General features: G+C 39.8%; 1 protein-coding gene and 1 pseudogene across 3 annotated transcripts in view; both read right to left on the bottom strand.

The window, feature by feature from the left end:
* LOC101651305 overlaps positions 1-4482 on the bottom strand; it is an 11985-nt pseudogene extending 7503 nt beyond the window's left edge.
* The window catches only part of LOC101639157 (activating transcription factor 7 interacting protein), a 115778-nt gene that overhangs the window by 78594 nt on the left and 28424 nt on the right, over positions 1-8760 (bottom strand). The window lies entirely within an intron of this gene.

The raw sequence follows: 8760 nt of genomic DNA, 5'->3' as shown, positions 1-8760 counted from the left end.
TTTACAAATAAGGAATCCTACTTCACGGAATTTCATTTATCACGGTAGGGTCTAGAACCGATTAACCGCGATAAACGAGGGTTCACTGTATTCCTTTTCTACTGTATTAAGTCTTGTTCTTTGAGTCCAAAGAGCTGAGTTCTTATATATTCCAAACAATAAAATCCCTGGCACACGTTCTCTGTTGCCCTAACACAGCGACTGCAGTTACAGCTAGCTGGCACCAGTAAGAACAATGTACATACAGCATCCTCATTTCTTGACCAAACTAAAGAATGTTGCTGAGCATACCCTCCCCACTTGTTCCCCAATAGGCACTGGCTGGTTCTAGACTATATCCAATTTCTATTTACTGTTAAGTCAATTCCAAGTAAAAAGAAAAACCAACTTTTAATTATTACATAATTGATATGCCACACCCACCATACCAAAAATATCCTAACCCCCAGATACGCAAAAGTCTTACTTTACATGATTAAATTCAATTGCTATTTTTAACATTCATTATAAATACAAACTATATTCACATGATCTAAAACCTCTCATCACTCTACTCTACAGTCACCATTAGTTGTTAACTAATCAACTGCATATTAAACAACCATTAGATAGATTTACTCTTATAATCGTTGTTCTATTTCACAATTTGACTTATGAAGCATCTTCGGTTATCAGTATCACAATGGTTAGATAATTCAATACACTTACTACCAGTTAATATTATGAACGCGTTTACTCAGTACCAAAACCAAGTCATGTTAAGAAATCCCTAAACAGTAGGGCCTTTTCCCTGTATTGTTTTTACTGTCCAGATCTGACTGGGCGAGTTAGTCACTTATCAATGAGATCCTTTGTTTAAAATAGTTATTTTGATGGTGATTACACAACTCATTTTAAAAGCAATGTAGCGGCAGAAAAAACTAAAAGTTCACCCAGTTTGTGGCCCACAAGAGGAGTGGATGCTTAGTGATAATGGATACAGGGGGTGACAGAGGATGTAGGGGTTAGGAGTGGGTGATAGGGAGGGGAGGGAAGGGGGATTTCGGAAGTGGGAAATGAAGACGGGAGTGGGGAGGGAATACTAAAACTGACTGCGAAGGCACAACTCATTTTAAAGGCGATTTAACCATGGTGGGCGGGGTGGAGGGTGTTCTAAACTTGATGTGGTGATGATTATACAATTCTCCTTGATGTGATTGAATGATTGAACTACTGAAGTAAATACAATGTAAATTATATGCCAATAAAAAAAGTTCCAAAAAATGATTCAAGTAATGAATGTACAGTTTTTCTTGACAGCTGAACTATTGAGTTGTATGATATGTGGATTATGTGCCAATAAAAGTGCTAAAAAATAGTTATTTTATGACCTACTACTACCTAAGTAATATGGTGTATTAGTCTAGGTACTTTAGAGAAACAAATCCACAGCAACCCATGTATAAGAGAGTTTTATGTAAAGAAAGTGTGCATCATGAAAACATCCCAACCCAATGCTGCCCAAGCCCACAAGTCCAACATTAACCCATTAACCCAGCACCAGTCCACAAAGTCCTCCACCTCACAAAACAGAGGCAAGGATGCCGACTGCTGAGGAAAGCTGAGTCGGAAAACGAATAAGCATCTCAGCACTAGCAGGGGTCTCCACACGGTTGCTCCAGCACCAAGGGCTGCCTTGGGATAGGTCCATGCGGCTTCTCCTTGGGGGTGTCTTGTAGGAAGTCAATCTTGCAAGCTGAAGCAGGGAGCTGCTAAGGCAGCTGCACCCTGGTGTGACCATCACAAAGCAAGAGACCCGAGAACTAGAAAGGCGAGGCTCACTACCCATTTATCCCTCCACCTTTCAATTAGCCCCACATGTGATTATTGGCCAGGTTGGCACAATTAACTAACTCATATGGCCTACATTTCTACATTTTACCTGCTATTTTCATTTATTTTATTAAGCATATAGATATATTACTCAATTAAAAATCCAGAAAACAGTTGTGTCACATGTTAAAAGGTATTGATATGGCATGCTTAAAATGTTAAGTAGCAGCTATCAAATTGTTCCTTATTTCTACATCTTATTTTAGATGTCTTAAAGCATAGTTATCTATTAAATAGTGGAGATGGTGAGATGGACATCTGGCAATATGGAATGCAGAAAATCAGAAATGCTACCTAGGTTATCATCAATAAGCCATAAACATTTTCTTCAAACAACTATATTCTATTTTTGTGATGTGTTCCACTAGCAACAGATAAAAAGGCAGAAAAAATATATTAAGGTGTAATTTCATGTAGCACACACATGTAATATGGTAAGAAGGTCTGATAGCAAAAGAGCTTTCAAAGAGGTATATGTTTATCATAAAATCTCAGCATTTGGAAGAGAGACCTAAAAATCATTATATTCCTTTTAGTTTAATTTTATTTTTCAGATAGTTTTCTTCTCTTTTTAGTTCCACCTTGTATTTGTATCCAAATCTTTGGAAACTTTTAAGAATCAAGTGACCTAAAATAATTTAGTCCGGCATAAAATGTAACACTGATAACAATATAATATTTGTTAAACCAAAGTAAGATAACCCATCACCTGAATGTGAATCCATTAATCATAAGATGTTCAAATTATCTACAAAATCTGCCTGCTGGGGTGCCAACAATGGTGGACGTTGATCTCTTGAGTTCATGTCTTCTCAGACTAATAGGGCAAAGAACCAGAGTTTCATTTTAATCCATTACAAATCAGTACTTTGGTAAAGGCCAAGAAAAGAAGTTAAAAGATACAAAACATAAGCTACACATTTTTCATTTGATTGAATCAATATAAAATTACTTTATCACGATGACATAAAAATGTCTACACATTCTCAATTTCAGTCATTACCTTATGGAGGACCACTAACAAATAGTCCCTGGACAGATCCACGGTCCACATTTGCACATTTTATCTAGCTCTTGGCTATTCCACCTTACCCACAGCATTTCCAAACCCTTAGTGTTTGTAACCTCATACTTATTATTAACTTCTCTCATTCTCAATATAAACTACATAAAGGCACGGATCTTCTATTCCATGCATCAAACACAATGCCTGGCAAATATTAGCTGCATAATATATAGTCGTTAAATTTTTGTTGCATCAATTGACTGATTCAGTCCGTTTTTGTTTTTACTCATCATACTAATTCAGTTATGCCCCCCTTAAGATCTTCAGTCTTTACTCTGAAATTCTAATCATCTTGCACACTGGCATTTTTACTGAAAATTAGCCAAATCCTAACAAGCATCCTCTCCCCTAAAGATCCAGCTGGTGGGTGGCCAATGCCCATCTGTAGACAACTGGACATCCATTGCAGAGGGGTAGTGGGGAGATGAGTCACTCAGGGTTCAGTGTAGCAATAATGAAACTCACAACTTTCCTCTAGTTCTTAAACGCTTCCTCCCCGCCCCCCAACTATCATGTTCTCAATTCTACCTTGCAAACCCGGTTAGACCAGAGGATGCACAGCGGTACAGATGGGAACTGGAAACAAAGGGAATGCAGGACAGATGAACCCCCTCAGGACCAGTGGTGAGAGTGGCGATACTGGGAGGGAAAGGGGGTAGAAAGGGGGAACCGATCACAAGGATCTACATATAACCTCCTCCCTGGGGATGGGCGACAGAAAAGTGGGTGAAGGGAGATGCAGGGCAGTGTAAGGTAAGATAAAATAATAATTTATAAATTATCAAGGGTTCATGAGGGAGGGAAGAGTGGGGAGGGAGGGGGAGGAGGAAAAGGAAAATGAGAAGCTGATTCCAGGAACCCAAGCGGAAAGCGAGTTTTGAGAATGATGAAGGCAATGAATGTATGTGTGCTTTACACAATTGATGTATGTGTGGATTGTGATAAGAGTTGTATGAGCCCCAATAAAATGATTTAAAAAATTTAAAAAAAGGATCCAGCTGGTGAGTACTAGTAATCTGTTTCTCCCTAGTACCATTTCTCCTGAAATGATAACTGGAATTTTAAAAAGGAAAATAAAAACTGTTTGGGAACAACATTTAAGAGGAAAAAGCAACCAATATTCATTCATAGTTTGTATCATAGGCCAAATATTATTTATATTTGTTAACCTCACTTTAATTCCAGTGTCAACCCTGTATGGTAGACATTAGCATCTCTGTTTTCAAGATGAGAAAACTGAGATTCTGAAATTAGTAACCACCAGTCCTTATAAAAATAACACCAAAAAGTTATTGCTTATTTGCTTTAAACATTCACTGCACTTTGAGCATACGCTAGAAACATTCCTTTATTAAGCTCTAATTCACTCAATCACTCACTGCCATCAAGTTGATTGCAACATAGAGCTCTTCTCTCACCACCGTCCCCATCCCACCCCACACCCCGATCTTTCTCCCACAGAGCTGCAGCCTTGAGTTCAGCAGACCAACAGAAACCATCAAGCCAACCAAAAACCACACCACGCTGACTGCTTTCCAGTCCATGTCAACCCCTAGTGACCCTACAGAACAGGGTAGAACTGCCAGAGTGAGTTCCAAGATGGAAGTAGAAAGTCCATCTTTCTTCAGCAGAGTGGTTGGTAGTTTCAAATAGCAGACCTTGTAGATCACAGCCCAACAAGTAATCACTAGGCCACCAGGACTGCTTCACTATGCCAATAGGGTTCCTTAAATTAGTGAGTTGAAAACATGGATTCACTCTCGCTGTTTGATTCCAAAGTTCAAGGTCTTTCCTAACTCCTACTCCAGTCCAATTACTGTTCTCATCTAATGGTCAAAGTTGGCACAATGCATTATTTACCCAAAAGAATGTTGTTGCTGTTGTTAGGTGCTGTTGGGTCGAGTTGGTTCTGATACAACAGCAATCCTACATACAACACTGTCCATTCCTACACCATCTTCATAATCGTTGCCATGTTTCAGTCCATTGTTGTAGTGTCAGTGTTTCTTATTGCTGATCTTCTTTTTTTCAACTGATCTTCTACTTTACCAAGAAAGACTGGTCCTTGCTGATGACATGTCTGAAGTTCATATGGCAAAATCTCACCTTGCTCACACCTGAGCAGCATTCAGGCTGTATTTCTTCCAAGTAAGATCTGTTTGCTATATTAATATTCTTCACCAACACCACAATTCAAAATATCAATTCTTCAGTTTGCACCAGAGCAAACAAACAAAAAAATCCTTTCTAGACTTCAACAGTAATACTTTCCACAATGGAAAACATCAGGTCAGGCGGCAAAGTACCTCTCATCCACAATGGCTCTCTTAAACATGTGTCCTGCTTAGTCCCACTGGGAAGGCAGAAGCACTCAAGCTAGTAGAAACGAAAACAACTCCTCAGATTTTCTCTGTCCAATTAAGCTTTCGGTTTCATTAAACTTCTAAGGATTCATTGGGTAAATTACCGGTTTTCATCATTTCCATACTCACATATTAATGACTACTAACAGACTGCTACAAATTATCAACAGAGAACATTTTGTTAAAGTCTTACATGATCAATTAAAAAACAATTATTTGTTTTACTAAATTAAAACTTCCTCCCCGTATCATTTTTTCTTTTGTGGGTGTGGAAAGTAAGAGGGCAAGGTGTCAACATTTCCTTGTTCTTATGTGAAGGAACTGCTTCTTCAATTTTCACTAAAATTTTCTCTCAACCTTGAGAGCCATTTCCCAAAAGGGGATTAGCATTCTCTTAGCACATCCTTAGTTACAAATGCCATACCATGACATGAATGCTATGAAGCTGACTTGAACTAGGAACATGGAATTCAAACTCATGTTAGATCACGATTAAAAACTACCATGTGCCCATGGATCTTCAAGGTAGTCTTTACAGAGGTCAAATGATGAATATTGAATACATTTAAGAAGAAAAGTTTCATCCTAAACAAGTTTTTAAAGCCTCTGAAATGATCTATGCATAAGATTTCCCATGGCTACTTCCTCCAAAAGGGGCAGCTGATTTCTTCTTCAGTCAGCTCTTGATCTGGAAACTCCGCTGAAACCTGCTCCCTCCCCTTCGGTGACCATGCTGGCCTTTGAAGGACCAATGCTGAGATTCTAGCACCACTACAACAAACAAGCCGGCACAGTATAACCAACTGACAGACCAGTGGCGGCAAGCCTGGGCTCAAGCACAGGAACAGCTGTGAGGAGGCACGACTGGTCAGAAGCACCTTGATGGCACCCAACAACATGGAATTATCTAATGTTTTCCTTTTTCAATTAAGCACACTTTTGACACATACGAAACCAAGTTACGTGTCAAACCTCTTAGGGGAAAATCTTTTATAAAATGTATTTTACTTACCTGTTCAGTAAAATGAGTATTATAAATTTTCTTATTTAATATCATCACTAAGGTTAAGTTAAAATACTACCTTTATCTATCCTTTAAAGAAAAAACAACTATTATCACACTTAAAATCCTCAAGTGTTAGTCCAGGTAGACTAGAGAAACAAATCCATAGAAACTCATGTGTGTAAGAAAGTTTTATATAAAGGGTAACTGTACATTAAGAAACCATCCTGACCCAGTCCAGTCCAAGCCCATAAGTCCGATATTAGCCCATATATCCGATACTAAACCATAAAGTCCTCATCAGACTCACAAAACACATACAATGACGCCAAATGCTGGATGATCACAGGGCAGTGGGTGGGAAATCTTGTGGATCCAGTGGCATTGGAAGCATCTCAGTGCTGTCAGGGGTCTCCATGTGGCTTCTCCAGTTCCCATGGCATGGGGTCTATCAGCGTAGTGACATGTGCCTTGTCCTCAGGGATGTCTCCCAGGAAGTGAGCAGAGAGAGAGTCTGTCTCCCACCTCCAAGGAGGAAATCCAAGAATTCCCTGAATTCTCAGAAGGCCATGCCCACAGAGGCCTCATTGGCTATGATCGGATTGACTGACTAGACGCCACCCCTTCACTGTGAATCCCATCAAGTCCCAAACTGACACCAGATTATGAACTACCACAGTACTTAAGTTTCTAAATTCTCAGTACCTAATATTTCTCAATTCTCTTACTTTCAATCATCACTTTTTGCTGATGTTACTAAATCGCCTTCATTCAGTCCCCTTAACCAACTCCTTTACCACCTGGTGGATTTTGACTCATAGTGACCCCACAAAACAGTGCAGAACTGCCACATCTGATTTCCAAGACTGTAATCTTTATGGAAGCAGACTTTCTCCCACAGAGCAACTGGTGAGTTCAAACCGCTGCGCTTTATATAAACAGTCTCACTAAATCACTATGCCTGAGCTCTTCTCAGGTCCCATGATATTCTAACATAAAACTAAAACGGAATGTTACTCAGGATGTCAGCCTGTCCAAAAAGCAAAGTGATTTTACATGTGCTGACTCTTTCCTACCAAGTAAAGTAGCCTAGATTTTATTTATTTTTACTTTCTCTAGGGCTAGAAGCTATGGTCTAAATAGTTAAGAATGCCAACAATTGGGTAAATAAATAGGAAAGGGATTTCTAAAGCAACTGCACATAGAGGCCAGAAAATAATGTGAATCAGTGAAGAAGATATTGAGTAGGAATAGTCCTACCTCGCCGGTATTGCGTCAGTTCTGCATACGGATGATTCTACATACAATTTCTAAGACTATAAATCTCTACCAAAGCAGACAGCCTCATCTTCCTCCCTCAGAGTAGCTTTGAGTTTGAACCAGCAGCCTTGCAGTTTGCAGTCCAATACCTAGCCTACGACACCACCAAATCTTCCTCGATATGAAGGGACAGCAGCTGCTCAGCTGGAGATTATTGCACTTCATCAAAAATGCAGGCCTACTGGTAGGGTGTAATCAAGGGTAACGTAACCAAGAGGAATTACTGAAACCCAAATGAAGACTGAGCATGAAAGTGGGACAAGAGGAAAGCAAAAGGAAATAAGAGGAAAGAGCTAGGAGGCAAAGGGCATATAGAGATATCTAAATAAAGGCATGTACATATGTAAATATATTTATATATGAGAATGAGGAAATAGACCCATGTGCATATATTTATAGGTTTAGTATTAAGGTAGCTGATGGACATTGGGCCTCCACTCAACTACTCCCCAATGCAAGAATACTTTGTTCTATTAAACTGGCATTCTATGATGCTCACTCCTGATGCGATCACTGAAGACAAAGCGGGTGCATAAGCAAATGTGGGGAAGAAAGCTGATGGAGCCCAGCTATCAAAAGAGATACAGTCTAGGGTCCTAAGGCTTAAACGTAAACAAGTGTCCATCTAGCTCAGAAGCAACAAAGCCCACATAAAAGAAGCTCACCAGCCTGCGTGATCACGAGGTGTCAAAGGGATCAGTTATCAGGCATCAAAGAACAAAAAATCATTTCACTGTGTGCTCACCTCCACGATACGATTGCTAAAGACAAATGGGTGCATAAGCAAATGTGGTGAAGAAAGGTGATGGTGCCCGGCTATTAAAAGAGATGGGCGTCTGGAGTCTTAAAGGCTTGAAGGTAAACATGCGGCCATCTAGCTGTGAAGCAACAAAGCCCACATGGAAGAAGCACACCAGCCTGTGTGATCACGAGGTGTCAAAGGGATCAGGTATCAGGCATCAACAGAATAAAAAATCATATCATTGTGAATGAGGGGGAGTGCGGAGTGGAGACCCAAAGCCCATCTGTAGGCAATTGGACATCCCCTTACAGAAGGGTCATAGGAATGAAACATACAACTTTCCTCTAGTTCCTAAATGCTTCCTTACCCTCCCCGTCCCCCACTATCATGACAC

The sequence above is a fragment of the Echinops telfairi genome, unplaced genomic scaffold (genome assembly GCF_000313985.2).
Source record: "Echinops telfairi isolate 266 unplaced genomic scaffold, ASM31398v2 ScPeMD7_21;HRSCAF=78, whole genome shotgun sequence".
In the NCBI taxonomy this organism is placed as follows: domain Eukaryota; kingdom Metazoa; phylum Chordata; class Mammalia; order Afrosoricida; family Tenrecidae; genus Echinops; species Echinops telfairi.
Note: the sequence above shows the minus strand (reverse complement) of the source record. Positions and strands in the feature narration are given on the sequence as shown.